This window comes from Trichosurus vulpecula, chromosome X (assembly GCF_011100635.1).
Source record: "Trichosurus vulpecula isolate mTriVul1 chromosome X, mTriVul1.pri, whole genome shotgun sequence".
Lineage (NCBI taxonomy): Eukaryota > Metazoa > Chordata > Mammalia > Diprotodontia > Phalangeridae > Trichosurus > Trichosurus vulpecula.
Window position 1 is genome coordinate 46,839,088 of NC_050582.1, and position 23,310 is coordinate 46,862,397.

Here is a 23,310-nt window from a genome sequence, read left to right on the forward strand (position 1 = left end):
TGCCCCCCTCACTCAGCATCAGTTCATATAAGTCTTTCCATATTGTAATGAAATCCGTCTGTTCCTTATTTCACAATAGTATTCCATTACATTCATATACCACAACTTGTTCAGCCATTCCCCAATTGATGGGCATCCCCTTGATTTCCAATTCTTTGCCACCACAAGAAGAGCTGCTATAAATATTTTTGTAGATGGGGGTCCTTTTCCCACTTGCATGATCTCTTTGGGATATAGCCCTAGAAGTGGTATTGCTGGGTCCAAGGGTATGCACATTTTGTAGCCCTTTGGGCATAGTTCCAAATTGCTCTCCAGAATGGCTGGATCAGTTCACAACTCCACCAACAATGTAGCAATGTTCCAATTTTCCAGCATTTATCATTTTCCTTTTTTGTCATGTTAGCTAATCTGATAGGAGAGATGTGGTAACTAAGAGTTGTTTTGATTTGCATTTCTCTAATCAATAGTGATTTGGAGCATTTTTTCATATGACTATAGATATCTTTAATTTCTTCTTCTGAAAACTGCCTGTTCATATCCTTTGACCATTTCTCAATTGGGGAATGACTTGTATTCCTATAAATTTGACTCAGTTCCCTTTATCAGAGACACTGGTTATAAAGATTTTTTTCCCAATTTTCTGCTTCTTTCCTAATCTTTGTTGCATTGGCTTTGTTTATACAAAAACTTTTCAGTTTAACATAGTCAAAATTATCCATTTTGCATTTTGTAATGCTCTCTATCTCTTGTTGGGTCATAAATTCTTCCCTTTCCCATAAATCTGACATGTAAACTATTCCTTGCTCTTCCAAATTGCTTATAGTATCAGCCTTTATTCCTAAAACATGAACCCATTTTCACTTTATTTTTGTATATGGTGTAAGATTTTGGTCTATGCCCAGTTTCTGCCATACTGTTTTCCAATTTTTCCAGAAGTTTTTGTGAAATCGTGAATTCTTAACCGAGAAGCCAGATTCTTTGGGTTAGACCTCCACAATTTTATGTCACCTTTATAGCCTTGTTTGGAATTATCCCCATTTTTTAACCTTAAAGAACAAATTTAATAATTACCTTCTAAGTCCATTTGATGCTTCCAATTCAGCTTTTCCTACTGGATACTATCTTTTCTCTTGGCTTCAGAAGCATTGTACTCTCTTGGTTCTATTGGCTCCAGCCAAATTATCCCTGGAACATATCTTATTCTTCCTACCTTCATGTCTTTGTTCACATAACTCCCTATACTGGGAATATTTTCTTTCCCTCTCTTCATTCATTCATTTAATAGATCAATAAGTATTTATTGAGTGTCTATTCAGTGTTTATTGGTATGGCTACTGATCTAGAGCCAGACGTATTGCCAACAATAAAGGTAGTGGAAGTGATGAAATTCCATTTGAGCTATTTAAAATCTTAAAAGATGGTACTATTAAAGTGCCAGCAAATCTGGAAAACTCATCAGGGGCTGATGGGTCAGAAAAGATCAGTTTACAACCCAATCTTAAGGAAGGGCAATGCCAAAGAATGTTCAAATTAATGAACATTTGTGTTCATTTCACATACCAGCAAGGTTATGCTAAAGATTCTGCAAGCTAGGCTTCAGGAATATGTGAACTAAGAATTATCAGAAGTGCAGGCTGGTTTTTGAAGGGGCAGAGGAACTAGAGACCAAATTGCCGACATTTGCTGGATTATGGAGAAAGCAAGGGAGTTCCAGAAAAAAAAAACAACATCTGCTTCATTGACTACACTAAAGCCTTTGACTGTGTGGATCACAACAAAATGTAGCAAGTCCTTAAAGAGATGTGAGTACCAGATCTGAATTAGAACTGAACATGGAACAACTAGTTGGTTTAAGATCGGGAAAGGAGCATGACAAGGCTGTGTATTGTCACCTTATTCATTTAACTTATATGCAGAGTACATCATGTGAAATGCCAGGCTGGATGAATCAAAAGCCAGAATGAAGGTTGCTGGGAGAAATATCCACAGTCTCAGATATGCAAATGATACCACTCTGATGGCAGAAAGTGAAGAATTAAGAATCTTCTTAATGAGAGTGAAAGCTGAGAGTATAAAAGATGGCTTGAAACTTAACATAAAAATACAAGGTCGCGGCAACTGATCCTTTCACTTTCTGGCAAATAGAGGGAGAAGAAATGGAAGCAGTATCAGACTTTATATTCTTAGGCTCAAGAATCACTGCAAATGGCAACTACAACCATGAAATTAAAAGACAGTTGCTCCTTGAATAGAAAACCATGGCAAATCTAGACAGCAAACTAAAAAGCATACTATCACCTTGCTGATAAAGCTCCATATAGTCAAAGCTATGGTTTTGCCAGTAGCAATATATGGCTTTGAGAGACTGGACTATGAGAAAGGCTTAGTGCTGCAGAATTGATGCTGGTGGCACTGGAGAAGACTTTTGAGAATCCCTTGGACAGCAAGCAGATCAAATCAGTAAATACTTAAAGAAATTTATTCAGACTATTCATTGGGAGGTCAAATACTGAAGCTAATGATAAGATACTTTGGCCACATAATGAGGGGACAGGACTCACTGGAAAAGACTCTAATATTGGGAAATATTGAAGGCAAAAGGAAAAAAGGGAAGACAGAGGATGAGATGGATAGATACTGTCATAGAAGCAATGAATCAGGAGAGAGTGGAGGATAAAAAGGCCTGGCAAGTTACGGTCCAGGGGAGATCTCGAAGAATCGGGCACAATTGATTGACTCAACACCAAGAAACAACTGTTATATCTGAGGCATTGCGCTAGGTACCAGGGATATAATTATAAGGAATTAAATGGGCCCTACTCAGAACAAGTAAAACTCAATTGAAATGCCATCTCCTCTATGAAATCTTCCCTGCTCTCCTTTGTCAGTAATGACATTTTCTCCCATGATCCTTCCATTGAGTTTTATTTTGCTTCTCTCTCCATTGCACTTGTCATGTATTTCTGCATATTATACATAATTATGTATATTTGTGTCTTATTTCCCCATTAAACTGAGCTCTAGAGGGCAGGGACATTTTCCCCTTGCTTGACACAGTCCTCTATACAGTGGATGCTTAAAAATATTTTTTCAATTGTAAAAATTGGTTAGTCTACCAATGCCTGAAATGACTAAGTTTGCTTGCTAGTATATATCTTAGGCCTTGCTGCTGAATGGGATCCAGAAATATTCAACAGTATCTCCAGTTTCACACTGATGATAAAGGTGTGGAGATGGAGGACATAAAACACAAATGTATATTTTTCCTTTTCCTCTCTGTCCTTTCTATCCACAGTTCAAAACAGAGATGAACAAAGAATAGGCTGAGATAGACTATCCTAGATGGGGAAACTAAGCAGAACTGGAGGAAGCTAAAGTTAGTTGGCATCAAAAAATTAGTCCTAATATTTAATTCAAGCAACTTGGTACTGGCTGCAACCAGGATCTTCGTTAAAAAAATATTTTCTTCTTTTTTATTTTTAGGAGAAACAAAAGATTTTACCTCCTTTCCCTGAAAGAAAGAGACTCTTAAGCTGCTTTTCAGTATTTTAAGATCCCTATGAAAATTCTCTTGCTTTAAAGCTAAGAGGTTTCTCTTATTTGGAGATTTTTGGGCCAAGTCCTGCTGCTCAACTTCCCAATGAAAAAGCCCAAGGTAATAATTGGAGGGTAACACAATTAGGCTGATGAGATATTTCTCTGCACTTGTCTACACCTAATCATGTTATTTCAGAGATCTTTGGCTACCTAGGAAAGCTAAGGGAGGAGATAGGGAATCTTTAAGGGAATCAAACTGCCTTCCTACAGTGCCAGTCTAGTTGCTTTTTCTCTCGTTTGTCCTTTGTTCTCAAAGAGGACCATGACATCAGGAAGGTGATGTGTCACAACTTGCAAGTGAGTTGGATTTAAGCAAGGCAGAGGTGTTCAAAGCCACCAACCTCACTCTCTCCTCCAGCCAGCACAAAGGCCTCTGTTCATGGCCAGGGTGGGGAGTAAGGAAGAAGAGGGGGAAGAGAACTGTGAAACGAACATTTTTGAGATCTGCCTCAATTAAATGGCCAGGAACCCCCTGACCTCACACTCTTCCAGGGTGTTATAGCAGAATGTTTATTTCTAGTGTCTTTCTGTCTGGTGTCATGGTGCTTGTCTCCATTTCTGAACCCACCTCCCACAACTTCTCTCTGCTCCCTAGAAAGACGAACAACAATAACAGATATCCAGTACCTTTCAGAATTTCACTATCCTCCCACCTGTACCAATCAAAAGTTCACAGTGCTTAGTATTTCCCACTAAAGTGAAAATGAAACTTAATTGCAAAGCATTTATGTTTCAGTAAAAGAGTTCTTCCCCCCCATTTGTGGGAATACTTGCCACTCCACTCTGGGACCTAGTCTGTAAAGAAGCAAAATTCTTATAATTAATACTGCATGCTGGTATCGTCCTCCCCAAGGGACCAGTGACTACTTGGTCTGGTGGAAGTAGCACAAATTTGGGAGTCAGGAAATCTAGATTCAAGTTCTGTCTCTTCCACTTAACTAATCGTGTGACCTTGGATAAGTCATTTAGCCTTCCTTAGATTCAGTTTCCAAACCTGTAAATCAAAGAAGTTGTAAGATGAATGTTCCTTCAACTCGAAGCTGTATGATTTCCTTTCTCCCTACCACCGGCCTTATCTTTTCAATCCCCAAAGTTCAGTATAAACCCAGAGTCCTTGACAAATGTCTGAAACTAGGAATCCTAAATCCATGGATGTGGGGAGATTTCTATATCACTACATAAAGCAGGTTAGATTTTTACCTTCTGCCTGGTATATGGGGTAGGGACTGGGCTTGTGATTTTAATGGTTTAGAAAACTTCCAGGTGAGGAAAGTCCTACCAGTACAGCTCCAGCACCTGCACTGTAGCCTAGCCAAAGAGAAGTTAAGTGACTTTGCCAAGGTCACACAGTCAGTATTTGTCAGAGGCAGGACTTGGTCCCAGGGCTTCCTGTGGCCTATCCACTATACAAAGCTGCTTCTAAATGATGGACCCCCTTCAGTGATCTAGTGAAACCTATGAATAATGGTTTTAAATGTGTGAAATAAAGTACCTCAAATTAGAAGGAAACTAGCTATCTACTGATCTATCATATGTATGCATGTATGTATGTAACTAATATCTCTGTCACGCTCTCTCTACTTATCTGTTTATCTATCTGCCTACTTACTTACCGATCTATCTAGTTATCTATTACCTACTTACCTACTGATCTGTCTATATATCTACCTACTTAACACTTTATGTACCTACATATCTACTGATCTTTCTATCTCATGTAAGTAAGTATTTGTGTATCTATCTCTCTAATGTATGTCTGTATATCTATACAAACACATATCACAAGTTCATGGACTCCAGATTATTTCTTAGGCTTTACACTATGGTACTGTTTCACGGTGAGGCTTCATTATATCACATTTATGTTTAGTGATCTTAATGCATACACATTTTTTGAAAGTTTACAACCTCTCTGTTGAAACAGAAAGAAGTCTAATTTGTATGATTTGGTTCAAATGTTGATCTTAACCTGTTTACTCTTCCTCCTCATTTGTATTGCTGTTTAAACAAATGTCAGCCCAGTATCCCTAATGAGCCAAGGAACAGAGAAGTCCCTCTGGCTTCAGTGGGCTGTTAGCTGGAGGATCAAGCCTACGATGGTTTATAACAGGCCTTTTTGCATTTAAGAAAATCAATGTAAAAAGCTTATGTACCATAAGCTGGGCTAATAAAAGATATCTCATTATCTACCTTTGCCCACTTTTTCAAGGACAAATATGACTTCAGCATCTATCAGGTTTTGTCATTGAATACAGCTTCTGCTTGGAGCCCAGGGGCACCCGAGAAATTTTCATGTTAATAGAGGAATCTCTATTTGAAGATGAAATTGATTTGCTGTAATTAAGACTGGGCCCTGAATTTTCATTGAAAAGTGTTTTAGTTCACAACGTGACTGTCCAGATTCGTCCTTCGGAAGAAAGGAAATAAGATCATATCATGTCATTGGGACCAATTTCCTTTTGTCACATTTAAAAAAGTGTAGAGGCTTCAAAGATTCAATAAGTATATTTCCCTGCCTAGCAAGAGAATCGGCGGCGGCGGCGGCAGCAGCAGCAGTAACAACAGAAGCAGCAGCAGCAGTAAAAGCATATAATGACACCCGGCTTGTTATTACACCTTTTTCCTGGTCTTCTATTATTAATCATGGAATAGCTCGGCAAAAAAAAAGACTTGGGCTGGTACTTGGAGTCTTTCATATCATCTTTTTGAACTAGAGATACTCTTACTTTTTAAACATTTATTGAACTATTTGAGCAATAAAAAGCCTCTTGCCAAAATGTTTAAATAGCTCTAATTTCTTAAATTACTCTTAGGTTGACTAGGGAATAAAAATCAATGTTCTCAACTCACTGGGTTTTAATTTACCATCAGAGCTATCCCAGGAGGGTTGCATTTCTGTATCTAGGGAGTCTCTTCTTATATGTCATTATTAATTGGGAGCAGCAGCCTAAGCCCAACGCCAGTGAACAAAGTCTATCAGTAAAAATGTCCCATCAAAATGAATTAAAGTAAACTTATTTGTGGACTGTCAGGGTGTCTGTCTATCAGGAAGAGGCAATGGATGTAATTCATCTTGACTCTAACATGCCATACATATGAAGTATAAATCTTGGCTTTGATATTTCCTCCTGTAACATTTTCGTCAACAGTCTAGGAAAAGGACAGCTGTGGAGATACAGTGGAGCTCATCAGTGTGGATAGTCCCTGCAGTGATACAGATCACAGCCCCTCTCATCCTGTGTGACTCTTGTCTGTATTCTCCCATAAATCTACCCTACAAAAATATACCCCATGTACTGGGCACTTTCATCTATGTTCCTTGCTATTACATGGATATTAACACTACAAAGGAAAATGAGTTAGAAAATATTATTAGTAATAATCTTGAAAAATGCAGGCACCCGAGTGGTCTTCTGGCTCCCATGACACCTAGCAATCACTGAGTGTTTTCTTTCTCACTGTATCAATGTGATGATAACTCACCTGCTTGACAGAAAAATTTAGTCAACTAGAGTTCTTATCTACATTTTTCCTTTCTTATTGGTCTCGCTGCTGTTCTTTTAAATATTTAATTGATAGATTGGTTTGGTTCTTGCTGGGACCACCATAGTTCTCTCTGTACTTTCTGACTGATGAGAGAATCATAGCTCTACTTTAGTAATACCGCACTTCTTGAAAAGTTAGGCTTATGGACTTCTCATCCATTCAGAACAGAGTCCTATACCTAGGAAAACAAATTTAAAAGGTCTGTGAAGGAAAAACAGTGGTCATAAAGTCCATGTATTTCACTCATAAGAGAGAGAAAGCCATCATGAGGCCAAACAACTGAATGTAAATGAAAGTAACAGATTGGCTGTAGGGGGTTTGAAGCTGGCTGGAACATAGGTGCCTCCTGCCAGGAAGTATGAGACTCAACATTGCAACAGGCAGATTGAGGAGGCCAAACTTTCTCTTTATTCCCTGCTTTCAAAGCTATAACATGTAACAGATGGAGAAAAACCATTTCCCCCTTGTGCTCATCCTCATTGACTTTCATTTAGCTGGGCTGGCTTATGTGAGACAAGATACAGGGACACATATTGAGGGCAGTTTATAGTCACAGAAGAGCAAAAAGACAGTTGGTTATCACTAATAAGCCTAGGTGTCCAGGATCATCAGCTAATGGACAGTCATTACCTAACCTACCCCAGTAGCTCCTGAAAACACTATAACAGAATACAGTAACAGCTATTCAACGTGACAAGGAAAGGTTAAATCATGGTCCACTTGCTACATCCCCTATCCAAATCCTTATCTGATGCCACCTATCTCAGCATAGGGATAACCCTGGGTTCTCAAAGGCTCTTGCAGGTCTTACCAAATTATGGGCTGTCCAAAATGTGGCCCACAGTGCAATTTATGAGGCCTGCCTACAAGCATAGGAATTTACATAAATGCTTTAGTAAAGGAAGCTGAGCTACCACAGAGCTCTCACTAAAATGGCAAATCAAAATATACTGTCTATTGTTTCAATAAAAACCTAAGGTTGGACAGCCCTGCTCTATGTACTATAATGGAGCAGAACAGCTATTGAAAAAGTAGAATAAAATTCTTCATGTTACTTTTTAAAATATTAAAAATTTATTTTTCCATTGTGAGCTTTTATTTTCTCTCCCCTCCATGTCCCCCATACACATTAAAAAGGAAGAAAAGACAAACCCTTGTAACAAATATACATATTCAAGCAAAACAAATTCCTGCATCAGCCATGAATAGAAATGTATGCCTTATTCTGCATCTTGAATCCTTCATCTCTTTGTTAGGAGGTGAATAGTGCTTCAAGATCAGTCTTCTGGAAACATGGTCGGTCATTGTGATTAGAGTCCTTAAGTATTTCAAAATCGTTTGTCTTTACAATGTTCCTGTTGTATCTATTGTTTTCTGGTTCTTCTCATTTTCCTCTACATCGATTCATAAAGTCTTCCCAAGTTTCTCTGAAGCCATCACTTTTTGTCATTTCTTACAGTACGATAATATTCCATACATTCGTTTGCTGTCGCCTGTTCAGCTTTTCCCCAATTAATGAGATTCTCCTTCATTTCCAGTTCTTTGATAATTTGCTTTCCAAAAGTCAGAAGTGCAAACACATCTAAGAAGTATTCTGGAAGACAAATTAACTGATAACACTGTGATAAAATACAGTGAAGGTTTTGACTGAGGAAGTAAAGACTAAAGGATAGAGCATATAGAGTAAACCCAATTATGAGGTAGGAGAATGCTTCAAGTGTATGGCCTGAGCCATACAATTCAAAGTTTTATTTCCTTGATTTTCTATTCTGTTTTCTGACTCGAGGCATTTCGGCTTTTCTTTTTCACCAGACATTCTTTGACAATTTGATTTAGGATTGTCAAAGTGAGGATAAAGTAGGTGACCTCTGGAGGTCCAGGTCCTTTCTGACCCTCTGTCTAATGTCATTATGAATTTGCCTTTGATGCACAGAGCAAGTCTTATTTGCCCAGATCCAACGGTACCTGTCAAGAAAGATAGACAATCCTGTTTATCTGGATACCTGAATTTCTGTAGCCAGGTGAATTTACAAGGAAGAGGCTGGTTCTTTATGAGGTTTTCCATTTCCATGTTCTCCCACCCTTGCTTTATTTGCAAAGGAGCCTAATAATTTTCTTTTCAGTTTTCCCTGAGGAGGCAATTCATTTTCAGAAATGTTTCAAAACCAGGGACTCTCTGAAAATGACCCATGTTATTTTGGGTTGTGGGGAATGTGGAGAAAAATAAGATGATTCAACTTCCTTCCCTCTAATTCTGTTGTCTTTCTGTCTGTATAAGGCCTAATCCTATCCCAGTGTTGGCTTCAGGTCAACTCAGCAAACGTTTATTGAGCACAGAGTAGGAGTAATTCTCCTAGGAACAATCAATTCTTAGGAACTATGAACAATCGGTCCATCAGAGCAAGTCTGATGGAACAGATTTGCCTGCAATATTTTCTATCCAAGTGGATCCAGTGATTCCCAGTCCTGGTTTGAAGACATCCCAGAGTTATTGCTAGTTATCTCAGGGGATAACACAAAATTCTCAAAATGGAGAGTTTTGTTTTTGCAAATTCATTACTGGGGTGTAGTGGAATGAGGCACAGACTGGGAGCCAGGAGGTCGAGATTCTGGTGCCATCATCTGAGTCTGATAACTCCCCTGTGGGATAGCAGAATTGTGAAGTGGAAAAGAATCCTGGATGGACAGTGATAGGACCTGAGCTCCAGTTCTCTTACTTAGCACCTGTGTGAGCTTGTCCAAATCACTTGACTTGTCTGGGCCTCCATCCCTTGTTTTTATGAAATCGTAGGGTTGGACTAGAAGACTTCTGAAGTCAGGGATAGCTCTTAAATCTGTGCTTCTATGCTCCTTCCCTTATCTGGGCCTCAGTGTCCTCATCTGTAAAATGAGACAGTTGGACAAGAGGTCTCCAAGGCCCTGCTTAATTCTCATATTTTGTGGTTCAAATCCCGTTTAACAATTTATTCATATGCTACTTGAGCTTTGGATGGGGGGGGATCACAAAATCAAGCGAATAAGGATAGGCAATGAGATTGCCCCCAAAGTTGGTAATAATTGAATGAGGGACCAAGCCCCGCTGAGCAGAGAATTCCAGTTACCATTCTTTCCACCTGAAGAATAAGGAGGAAAAAAAAGCACATTCAAAGGAATCTACTTCCTATTCATGGGCACACCATTTTCCCCCTAGGCCATTCATTTTCAGTTAATGAAATGGACATTTCTGGCATATGCTCGTAGTTACCCCCATTGCAGAATCGCTCTGAGGCAGTAAATGGATATGGAGAGAGACCATCACTGCTCAGATCAGCAGGCCTCAGCAGCATCCTTTTACTGAGGACCCACTGAGGACAAAGCATTGAGGATAGTCAAGATTATTACACAAATGACAGAAAACCTGCAATTAGTCTCATGTTTATTTGGGTTGATTCCCTTTACTTTTATTTCACATGTACTTATGTATGTATTTGTGGTCTTCTCTAATATCATGTACATTCCTTGAAAGAGGTGGCTCAATGGATAGAACACTGTGCTTAGTAGTTAGGAAGACCTAAGTTTGAATCCTACATCCGACACTTACCATCTGTGTGACCGCTGGGTGAGTCACTTAACCTCTGTCTGCTTCGGTTTCCAGATCTATAAAATGAGGGGGCTGGACTCAGTGGTCTCTAAGGTCTCTTCAAGCTCTAAATCTATGGTCCTATGATCAAGGGAGGCAGTATGGTTCAGTGGAAAGAGTAATGATTCTAGAGTTAAAAGAACCGAGTTCAAATCCTGCCTCTGGCATTTATTACTCTGTTGTTGTGGTTGTCCTTCATTTTTGAAGGGGAACATGGCATCAGGGAAATGATGACATAACTTGCAGTTGACTTGGATTTGAGTGAGGAGGGGCTGTGCAAGGTCACCAGCCTCACTTTCTCCTCCAGAGTTATCTGGGTCCAGTGGTCTGATATTGACCAGGAGTGAAGATGGACTGGAGATGGCCTAGAATGCATTGGGAGACACTGGTTCTTCTGGCTAAGGCCTTTTTATGTATTCACTTTGAGTGAGGTAATGCCCATTCAACGAATAGGCCTATTTAATTAGAAGAAAAGAAAAAAAAAATCAAGTTTGGAGGGGAAGATCCTCAGAGCTGCTATTCCAAAGAGGAAGAGTTACCATTGACTCTAAGCCAGGAGGTCCCAAAATACAGCCATTTAGTGGAGCTTGGGCAGGGACCTATTGTGGTCCAATCTATGAGCTCCAGAGTGAACTGTGCTCTGTGACTCTGTACAAGTCTTTTAACATTTCTGTGCCTTGGTTTCCTCATCTGTCAAGTGAAGGGGTTGGACCAAATCACTTTTAAGGTCCCTTCCAGCTCAAAATATATTATCCTATAAAATCCAAATGGATCTATAAGAAGGATTAACTCATTCTTTTTATTTTTATTGTCCACACATAGGTGCTTAGCACAGGGCCTAGAACGTTGTAGGAGCTTAATAAGTGTTTATTAATTGATTGTTATATTTGGTGCTCACTTTTCATAGTGTCCCTATAGGAGAAATAAATATTATATCATAAATATTATAAATTTAAAATAAAAATTTAAATAAAATGCTATAGTAGGTGCTTAATAAATCCTTGTTACATTACATTGATGTACATATAGGGTGTGTTGTCGTTGACTTGGTACAGATTTTTTCACTGACCTTTACTAATTTTGTGGCCTTGGGCAAGTAACTAAACCTCTGAACTCCAGTTTCCCCATCTGTGAAACAGGAATGATGAGGCATTCAGGACCCACCTCCCAGGACTGTTGAGAAGATCAGATGAGATAATATATGTGGAGCAATGCGCAAACTTTAAAGGCACAGTATAGATGACAGTAGTTTTGATAAAGAGGAAAAACTTAGCAAACTTTGGGTAGCTCTGTATGCTGGGAGGGTGGGACACGGCTCTGAAATAGTTGGAGAAAGTTGCCTAGAGGGAGAAGGCTTTTAGGCTCTGTGAGGATCTATGAAAGAAAAATGGGTCAGTGGTTTCAGAGGGGACAGCTTCTGAGGGGTGGCAGGGATGGAAGCCAATCCCAAGAGGAAGCTAAAAGAGAAAGTGAAATCAGAGTTTCACTTTCAAGGAGTTTAGAAAGGACTGGGTAGAGACAGGTGGTGGAGGGGGATGGTGGTGTGGGGTTGTGGAGGTAGTATTAATGAAAGGGAGAAAGAAAGCTAAAGGGAGGCAGAAGCAAGGTGCTACAATTCTCTACTCACTCTTTTCAAGAGCCATCATGTGAATTATAAGAATTATTAAATTTTGTGAGGGAAATATTGTAAAGGGCCCTGCTAGGTGATCGGTCTTTTATTAAATACTATAATAGAATATTTCACTGATGCATACGCTCGTCTTTGGCTCCATTGGCCAAATGGGAGTTGAGTTCATTCTTTGAGCGTGCTGGCTAGTCATATCTAAGAACACCGGTCGGACTTTGGGAAACCGAAAGGTGTGTATGTTCCCAACCCCTATCAAGCTAGTTACTACATCTTTTCTTGGTGGGTTGAACTGGGAATTGAGGCCTTGGGGGACATGAGAGGAAGGAGGAATGCTAATTTTCTTTAATTTGATTTTGCAGCTGTCTCACCAGTGGAGAGGTACAAATGGTGGGTACTTAACAAAAACTTATTGAATTAATGCATGAATAATTATGCAGTATTTACCCCAAATCTCTAAGACTATAAATTGCAGAGGAGATGCCAGTCTGCATTGGTAGAGGGAATGTCCTCCACCGTGGAAACCACAGGCCTGGTCCCCATCCCCACTTTCCCCATACCAATCCTGTGTCTTTCACAAAGTGAGGTTGAAGTCATTATCACTATGTTGCTGATTGCCCCTTGTACAAAATAAGGTCCATGTGATAAATTTCTCTTTGGATTAAGTTACTAGAAGTAACCTTGTTAGGTTTTAAGTTAATTAAGTTTTTCCCCCTGGAAGTTGAATTTGTCTCCTTTTTTCCTTCGGAAAATCGATCAACAAGCATTAATTAAACCCACACTATGTGGTAGCACTGGTGATACAAACACAGAAACAGAACAATCCCTGTCCTCAAGGAGCAGATGTGAGTAGATGTGGTATACATTTGCCTTGCAAAGTAAATACAAGGTAGTATGTGGGGGTGGGAAGGGATTGGTATCTGGTCATGAAAGACCTTGTGTAAATGAGAGCATTGGAGATGAGCTCAGGAGGATGGTAGTGAGGAGGGAGAAAAATATTTAGCCACTCTAGGCATGTAGTCCAGGGATGGTGGAGAAAAGCATGGAGAGAAGATAGAAAAATGATAATAAAAAAGACCTCCCTGTGTATGGTGCTTTAAGGTTTACAAAATGCTTTCCTCAAAATCATGCCCATGATGAATAGCACAAGTATTATTATTTCCATTTTTCAGACTTGAAAACTGAGGCCCAGAGACATAAAGTACCTTGCCTGTGATCATGAAGCCAGTAAACCTCTGAGGTGGGATCCGTGTGTCATGATTCCATGCCCAGCACTTTATCTGTTGTGCCTTGGTGTCAGGAAATCCTGAGCCAAATTCAGTGTTCATGGATAGTAACCTGGTTTTAGCTTCTCTCTTTTAATCTTGAATAGTCCAGACTGAGTTTAACCTTGCACACTGCCTCAGATCTTTATGGAAGGAGTTAGAGGTATAAATCCTAAATAAATGAATATCTCAGCCCCTTCCTCCTTTCCTCTTAAAAAAGGCGAGGATTGGACATGTGGACCTCGGATCGTGGATGCTTGCTAAGTTTAGATATGTAGCTTTGGGGTGTATTTTTTTCTTGCTTGTTCTGCTAGAATGGCCAAGTTTTCTGTATCCTTTATTGAATTAGTTAAGTCTCACCAATAAGTACCCAGAGTCATCTCAACTCTGTCTCAGCTGTTGTATTTGTTGAGACTGACAGATGTTTCCCCAGAGCCATTCCGGGAGTACCAAGGGCTTTCATAGATGGGTCTATAAAACCCTGATTCTGCGGTTGCCACCCAGTTTTATTGAAGCCATAAACTCCCTCTTGGCTCTGACTGGGAGCACAAGGAGAATGTTTGCACAATGAACATCAACCATTGTCAATGTTAATATGTAATGTCTGTTGGCAGAGTTGCCTCTAAAGATTTTTTTTGGCAGCCAAATGTTACTTCTAGTTCACTCCGAACGCACGTCTGTCACGGAATCGGAAGAATAACAGGCTGTATTAATATCTGCAACAGGCTGCTTCCTTTTTATTTATTATTTTCTACTCTGCTAGCCTTTTTGGTGACTATTGGTGATAGTCTGAAGTAAGACTTGATGTTTTTAAAGCTATTCTTAATTGAAAGAAGATTTTAAAATTAATATATGCACCTTATAGAAATATCTCAGATAGTCCAGTCTTTGAACAAATTTCCTGCCTTGAAAAATCCATATTGGAGTACATTTTACTTTAAAATTCATTATTACATCCTGGGTCATAGGTCACAGAGCTTGACACGACCTTAGAAGCCATCTAGTCCAATCCTTTCATTTTACAGATAAAGAAACTAATTTGGGATTTGAACTCAGGTCCTATGACTATAAGTTCAGTTTTCTTTACCCTGTGAAACGTTATAAGTGTTGAGATCTCTGACTTGTACCTATCATAATCGGTATGCAAGGAAATCTCCAAGTTATCAGCAATCTATTTCTAGAATTTGACTATTAATGTTAGCTTCTTAGGGAAAGTATAAAAACCACGATCCAAGAGTCATCAATTCCTGGAGCAGCCTTTTTGTTGGAGTTGGGTTGTTATTCATACGTGTTCAGCTATGACAGTACAATCTCAGACCAGTAAGTTTGCTTTCCAAAAGAAAGGGTCAACTAAAGGTACTGTCACAAGGTAAGGTTGATCTGATCCTTTAGGGAACATTGGTTACTGAGATTGGAGTTGTCCAGCAGCCTGAAATAGATCAAAGGCAACCTTGAGGTTCATAGCCAGGCTATAAAATGACTTGAGGCGGTGCTGAGGGACAAAGCAGTGATAACTTTAATCAAGGCTCAGGAAGCAAGTAGGTGAGATAAAGCTAATGGTTGTATCTGTTGTATCTTGTATGGCCTGGGATTGGCAGGCAAGTCAGTCTAGCTGAAGCAATAATGTGCCCCAAGGGAGAGACAGGAGATGGTGTATGCCAGGCTGGGCACTACCTTAACTGCCATCTTCTCTCAGACCCCAGTGGAGGCAGCACACTACTCTGTGCCCAAGAGATCTAGGAACAACAGCCACTCTACCCCCTACTCCAGCCCCAGGCCTACATCCAACCCAGCCTCACAGGCATTATCAAGGGAAGTAACAGCCCTTCTAAAGATACAAGCCAGCATGGGGACATAGCCATACAACTTCTGCAATCTCTGCATCCTCAGCAGCTACAACTACTGAAGACCCAGAGAAGAAAATTCTTCTCACCAAAGTCCTTGGAGCTAGTCACCAGAATTGGAATTTGTTTTGTTAATGAGATTTAAACTAAATAAATTCTATTACCATTTGTCTTGTATCTGTACCTAGGCTTTTCCATCTGTCCTAAAGCTGAACCCTCCTATATTTGTTGAATCTTCTTTAAGAGTTCCATGAGAGCAGAGACTGGCTCACTTTTCTCTATATCTCCAGCATTTATCACAGTACTTGGTACAAAGCAAGCACTTGATAAATGCTTTTTTTCCTTTAAAGTAAAATAAATAAATTTTATTTTTACAATCAGCATTCATCTGACTTTCTCCCTCTCCCCAAATGGAGAACAAAAGAAAAACAAATCCTCTGCTACAAACATGTATAAGCAAGCCAAGCAAAACAAATTTCCACATTGGCCATGTCCAAAAGAAAAGAAAAAAATACATGTGTCATTCTACATTCTGAGTCTTTGACCTCTCTACAGGGAGATGGGTAACCTGTTTCAACATGTCCTCTAGAACACAGGTTGGTTATTATTCAGATCATTGTTCTGAATTCTTTCAGAGTTGTTTGTCTTTACAATATTGTTGTCAAGGTATCAATTGTTCTCCTGGTTCTATTCACTTTACTATGCAGCAGTTCATACAAGTCTTCCCATGTTCTTCTAAAACCATCCTCTTCATCATTTCTTATAGCACAATAATATTCCATCATATGTATATACCATAACTTCTTGAGCCATTCTCCAGTTGATGGGTACCCCCTCAGTTTCCCATTCTTTACCACCTCAAAAAAGAGCTATACGTATTTGGGACATTTTTATTTAGAGTTTGTTTTGCTTGGGACTAATTCTTCCCTTAATCTATACTTCCTCTCTTCTTCCTTCTCCTTTCTCCTATTTCTTTACTATGTCCTTCTTGAGCAAAATGTATTTCTGTAACCAATTGTGCGGTGTGTATGTGGGTGTGTGCGCTCTCGTGCATGTGTGTGCATGCATACATGTGCACACTCTCTTCCCTCCTTTGACCAATTCAGATGAGAGGGAGGTTGAAGTATCCTTATTTGCATAGACTTTGTATAGGTACTTGCATGTGCCTATTAGGTGAGATAATTTCCTCTAAACTTCTTTTCTCTGCTATCCCTATCCCTGTTCCTCTCTCTTTCCATTCTTGTTTTAAGATCATCAAGACATAACAGAACCATTCCCAGTTCTTCTGTTTAATTAGACTCCCTCTATGACTTCTGAGAATGTTAGGGTTTGGAGGGGACTCATGTATCATCTCTCCTTATTAAAGTGTAAGTAGTTTATCCTTAAGTAGTCCTTTATCATTGCTCATTTGTATTTACCTCTTTATGTTTCTCTTAACTCCTGTGTTTGAACTTCAAAATTTCTATTCAGCTCTGGTCTTTTCATCAGGCCTGCTTGGAAGGCCTCTCTTTATTAAAGGTCCATTTTTCCCTGGTAGGATTGTGCTTGGTTTTCCTCAGTAAGTTATTTTTGGCTATAAGCCTGTACCTTTGTCTTTCTATAATATTGTATTCTAAGTTCTCTGCTACTTCATAGAGACGGCTGCAGCATCATGTGTGATCCTAATTGTGACTCCTAGGTACTTGAATTCTTTCTTTCTGACTGCTTATAGTACTTTTTCTTTGACTTGGAAGCTCTGGATTTTTGCTATCATGCTCCTGCAAGTTTTCATTTTTGAGTTTCTTTTAGGAGGTGACTGAGGGATTCTTCCTATTTCTCTTCACCTTCTTATTCTGAGATACCTGGGCAGTTTTCTTTTATGATTTCTTGAAATATGATATCTGGTCTCTGTTTTGGTCATGACTTTCAGGTAGCCTAGTGATTCTTAATTTTTTTCATTGATCCAGGTCAATTAATTTTGCTATGAGATACCTGACATTTTCTTCTGTTTTTCCGTCATTTGATCTTAATATTTCTCATTGTCTCCTGGAGTAATTGGTTTCTATTTGGTCCATTCTCATTTTCAGGGAGTTTGTTGCTTGAGCAAGACTTTGTACATCTTCGCCAAGCAATTAATTCATTTTCTAATTCTTCCATAACTCTCATTTCATTTCCAAATTTTTCCTCTAATAATCTCATTTCATCTATAAAAACATTTTAAAGTCTGAAAAAAGCTCCTAGTTTATCTTTTCCAGGAATTCCAGTTGAATTTGTGCCCAAGATGTATTTTTCTTTGACACCCTGCTTGTGGATGTTTTTGGAGTCATTTTCTTCTTCAGGATTTGTGTATTGAACATCCCTGTCACTCATATAAGTTTTTGTGATGGAATTATAATTTTTTTTAGTTTGTTCATTCTTCCAGCCTACTTCTTGACCTTGGACTTGATGTAAGTGCTGAGAGCTTCTATACGAAATGACATAACTATGGACAATAGCTATCAGGACAGGTTGTGTGGAATAGAGAGTATATAGATGGGGATAATATAGGTCATCAGGAGCCAGAGAGCAGAAAAATTTAAATGCTAGCCTGAAGAAATAGTAAGGGCTTATTAAGTGCCTGTTGACCTGACATGAGGTATTAGAATTTTACTATAGAGGAAATAGGAAACTATTGAGATTTTTGAGTAAGTGGGTGACATGGCCACATTTGTTTTTTAGGGTTGTCTATTTGATAGTTATGAGGAGAACTTATTGGAGAGGAGTGAGATTGGAAGTCAAGGAGACAAACTAGGAGGTTGTCACAATAGACCAGGCAAGATGATGAGGTCATGGCATAGATCTGAGAGACAACATATAATGAACACTGAACTGCATGTCAATTTCTCTTCCCAGTTTTACTACCAAGAAGCTATGTGAGTATAGAAAAAACTGTGAGCCTCTCTAGGTATCAGTTTTCCCATCAGAACTCAACAGAAAAGCTTGTCATTCTATATTGGACATCAACCAGTGTGGAACATAGGTGTGTACACCCAAGGTCCAATGGGGATGTTCTTCTCTGGTGTCCACATACCTGGCCCACACTCTATGCACTCCTATGATCTGGAAATCAAATTTAGGAGTTCTTTACTCAGCATTAGCTCTGGCTTCTTTCCATGCAGTATGAATGTTTGAAAGCAGCTTAGACACTTCCTGAAAGCTAGCTAAGTGTGGTATTTGTGACAGGGACCACAGAGGCAGGATTGCTCTTTGCTCCTCCAGTAGCCATGTGTCTGGAAGAAAGTTTATGGAGTCTGGAAGTCAGCAGACACTACGGCATGGGGAAGAAGTGCGTTATTCCTGCGTATCACCTGCCTTACTTAGATCTTTGAACCCAAGATGGAATACTGCTTCAAGCCATGTTCTCTTTTAACCTGACCGTGATTGTGACTTTCCATACTATTTGTCCACCTGGCCCCTGTGTGGATACTTTTACCATGGTACCCTATCCCCTAACTCCTCAGCTCCTGTTTAGATGATCTGTCACCATTAAAATGCAAGCTATTTGATGTCAAGAACTGTCCTTTTTGCTTGTATCCTCAGCACCTAGTACATAGTAAACACTTACCAAGTACTTTAACTATCTGTGTATCTATCTAATATCTATGTATTTTTCTATTACCTTTTCACTTACATATGTTTCCATTTTAGCATTTAATAAGTTTCGTATCAGTAACTTATGATCAAACTGGGAATTTCTTACCTAGTGACCATGTTCATACTTAGCCAGATGGACCAAGCCCATTATAGGAGGCAAAACTTTACCTTCTGAGTGTTTAGTTCTTGAGGTTGAACAGGGGGTGACTTTGAGAGGAAGAACAGGGTGGAAGCTCTAAAAAGCTCTGAAGTTGATTGTTGTTATGCTGAGGCTAATACTGGAACTGGATGTGGCTAATGTAAATGGGGCCGTTACCCAGTTAGTGTCTGCCTAATGGAGTGCTCTCCAGCGTTGATAAATGGATACATTGTAAAAGAATGAAAAGAATTGGAAATCTATCAATGTTCTTGAAGTCCAAGGGCTGTACATCTAATTTCATTATTTAATATGTGTACATCGTATACACTACACCGTACCGGTCTGGGGGAAGATGGATGGGATCTGGGCACTAAAAGCTCCAAGTTAATGAAATGGAGTTTTATCGCTGGTGATGGATGAAGTTCCACTTACCAGGCTTTGACATCATGGTAGAAGAGACGCCAAAACTGAAAAGAGGACTCTGGGATAATTTTCTCTCTTCTGAGTAGCTTTGCTAATGAATTTAATTAGACTCAGGGTGATCATCTCATTCTCAACAGAGACTTCAAAGAACTGTTGAAGTCATCAATCAGTCACAAGAGCGAGGGGAAGACAGCCTGTTAGGCTCTGACCTGAGCACAGTAATTGTAATGAGAGAGGCAGGCTTGGGGGAATTGAAGAAGAGGAACTTTTGAGAAAAGTCACTGAAATTAGGCAATGTAATTATCACTGAAGAGCCCAACAACTTTTATATGTTTCATCCATTGCACATAGAGTGAGATTTTAAGTTCTTCATATTCGATTTCCTTATTACTCTCCATATTTGTGTGGAAACATATATTTAACCAAGTGAGGTTAGGTTAAGCACCCTGTAATCCATATTAAAATATTTCTGAGGAGTTCAATATTTGCCGTCCTTCAGGCTGCATGTATTTTTAAACACTAGTGTTAGTTACTTTTATTTTTTGTCTCTTGATTTGATAGATAGTTTTTCTAATAGGAGATATTATATTTATTTAAAACAACAAAGTCACCTTAGGTGACGAGCAAATAGGGAGACTTTTTTTAACACTCCCACAGCGATGTTCTTTTTTTTTGTTTGTAATAAGCTGGTTCCTGATGAATTTCCCCAGAGATGTGCCCAGACTATTTTACATTTTGATTCTCTAATAAGTCTGTGTCTAGGCATGTGCCTGTATAAGAGCCCCCTATTCTTCCGAGGCTCCACTTGGTAGGAGAGTTAGTGACAAAAAATTCAAAAGCTTGGTTTCACCAAATTCACATGATGTACCAAGCAAGCAAGAGTGAGTGAGTATTCTCATGCAAAAATCATTGGTACATCAGAGAAACACTTAGGGAAAAGTAGATAGTACTTGCATTTCTGCCACACAGCAGTCTGGGTAGAAAGAGAAGGAAGCAAACGTCTTCGACTTAGATGGAAATAAATTCTCGATCCCCCTTCCCCGCGAATGCAGTTATTCAGACATCGAGCTGCATCTCGTGTCTCATGTCAGTACAGTACTCCAGTTTCCTGCTCTGTGATGGAGAAGGTGGAGACTGGGAAACTGGCTGGCTAAGCCTTGCCTAATGCAATCTGCTTTAGTATGCACATCACATCATGCCAGCTATACTGCAGGGAGCTAGCAGTTATCGCCCAAGCGTGCATCCTCTGAGCCAGGATAAACACTCCGTTACTCTCCCTCTAAACTGCTCTTCTGGGAGGGAGAGAAAATAAATAGAGAGAGAGAGAGGCATTTGAAGTAACCTTTGAAAGCAGAAAGCAGCAACCAATAGGACCTTTTTTTCTTTTTTTTTTCTTCCACTTCTTACTAGAAAAATTTGTGTTATCTCAGCAATTAAGCAGAAGAGCCAACGTCTAGGGTTCCAGGCTGTGAAGGGAAGTAGCAACTTGTACCAGGTAGGAAGTGTTTTTCACCGTCCTCTTTCATTCCTACAGCTCAGCCGCTGGTTGCTCCGTGACCATCCTGGGGCTGACTCCTGGAGATCTCGTGTTGATTAGCCACCATTCCCTGAGTGAAAGGGGACCTTGGGGAACCTTCATTGTTAATGACCTTCAGGACATTTCTTGGAAAAAGAAAAGAGGCTTCGTGCTCTGGAGTGAGCCAGTTTCTCCTTCCATCTGCCTGTGCAGAGGTGGGCACTTAGCATTCGGCTGCAGCTGGCAGAGCTGCAGCTGGTGCCCAGCTATGAACCCATAGCCCAAATTAGTAAAAATTAGCCATTTTGCAATTACAGAAACAGCTGTTCTGCTTGTTTAGGAACACTATTGTAATGGCTTTTGCTGAGCGTATTGCCATAAATTGTGTCCTGTACAGTAAGCAAATGTGACTTAGTATATTCAAAGTTCTATCGCCAGTGAATCTGTTGTTTCCTTTTCATGACCACTAGTGCATGTTGCATGAGGAGTTGGTCCAAACTTTTCATTTTTTTCCTTCCATTGTGGCAGGTAGATTGCTGTACTCAGTTTGATATTTCTGTCATTTTCCACTAAGCAATGAATTTTAAAAGAATTGGGCACCATGGATGAGACAATGCTCACCTTTCTGATGATCTCAAAGCACGTGAATACCAAAGATATCTTCTTGAGGTTGGGAGTTTAGAGGATGAGGTGGGGAACATTGCTTAGTTTACCAACTTTCGTTTCTTCCAGGTGCTTGGGAGGTGGTGGTGTGAGGATGAAGCTTTGTGCTATAAAGTTCTTAAATTGATATTCATTTCTCTTAGAGTTTTCATATCTTATTTCTAATGTTGACCTTGGATCACATAATTAGCCTCACTGAAACATTTATCTAACCTTTCTTCCATATTGTATGTTGAGGAATTAGATTTTTCATTTGACTTATCTACTTAAACTAAAGGTATTCTGTCTTTTTTGTCCCTCAATGTCTTAGAAAGATCTACTGGTGGCCCATTTCAGGAGGCTGATATTCCCTTTGAAAACATTGATGGGGTTCTTGTGTTGAATGTTGAATTTCAAGTCAGTGTCATAGTTGGAGGGTTATATTCGTGAGAAACTTTTGTATGGCCCATTAAAGATGTCAAAAAACTCCACTATCTACCAGTCTCCAAAATTCATGAATTATAAATAAAGGATCATTACCTTCTTAACAGGCCCATGTAGAAAAACTGTTTGAAATCAGATGCAATTATAAGGATTTTCACATTCCACTCAAATACACCTTGTTACCATGATGTTCTTTTGGTGGGTTCATAGATCAATATTCTATATGGGGAGGGCATTTGCTTTTAGTTAATTACATATTGACATGTATAGAATTCTCTAAAACTATAAATTGTAGAACAGATGTCAATCTGAATCTCTAGAAGGGAATTCCTCACCAGAAGTCACCTACTTCAATAAAATCACAAGTCTGGACCAAAATAGGATATCATGGCTGCTTGCAGGGGGTGGAGAGGAAGGATAAAGTGATCTGTCTTCTCATGGCACGGAGGTGATCCTAGGTTTTGAAAGATATCCCATCCTAGAATGTCATAAATATTGGGACATTTTATTTAACTAGAGAATTGAGAGACCATTTTCAGAGATGTCTAGATATCAATTATCACAAGATGATAAAGATATTATCTGCCCCACAAAAGAACAATCAGCAAATTAATGAGTTCAAAAGTTTGTGTCAGATTCCCTTGTGAAAGCTGGTGATTTATGGGATGTGATTACAAGTGTAACTACATTAAAATGTTGGTCAATCCTTGCAACCTGCTGAGAAATGTAGGCCTGTAAAATGACACGCTATCTTTTACTGATGGGTACTAGCTAATTTCTCTAAAGAAGGCAGAAAAACTTGATTCCCTTAAATGTTTAGAGTTGATGATAAAGATGTAAACATGATTAGCCAATGGATATGCTATTGTCCACAACCACTATGTTTATTTGCTAACACTTGCGTATATGATCGCAAAATAATAATAATAACTAATAATCATATAGTGCCTACTATGTGCTAGGCACCATGCTAAGTGCTTTACAAATAGTCTGTTGAATGGTCTGTTGAAGAAAGCAGAAACTCATGCAATTACGTAGT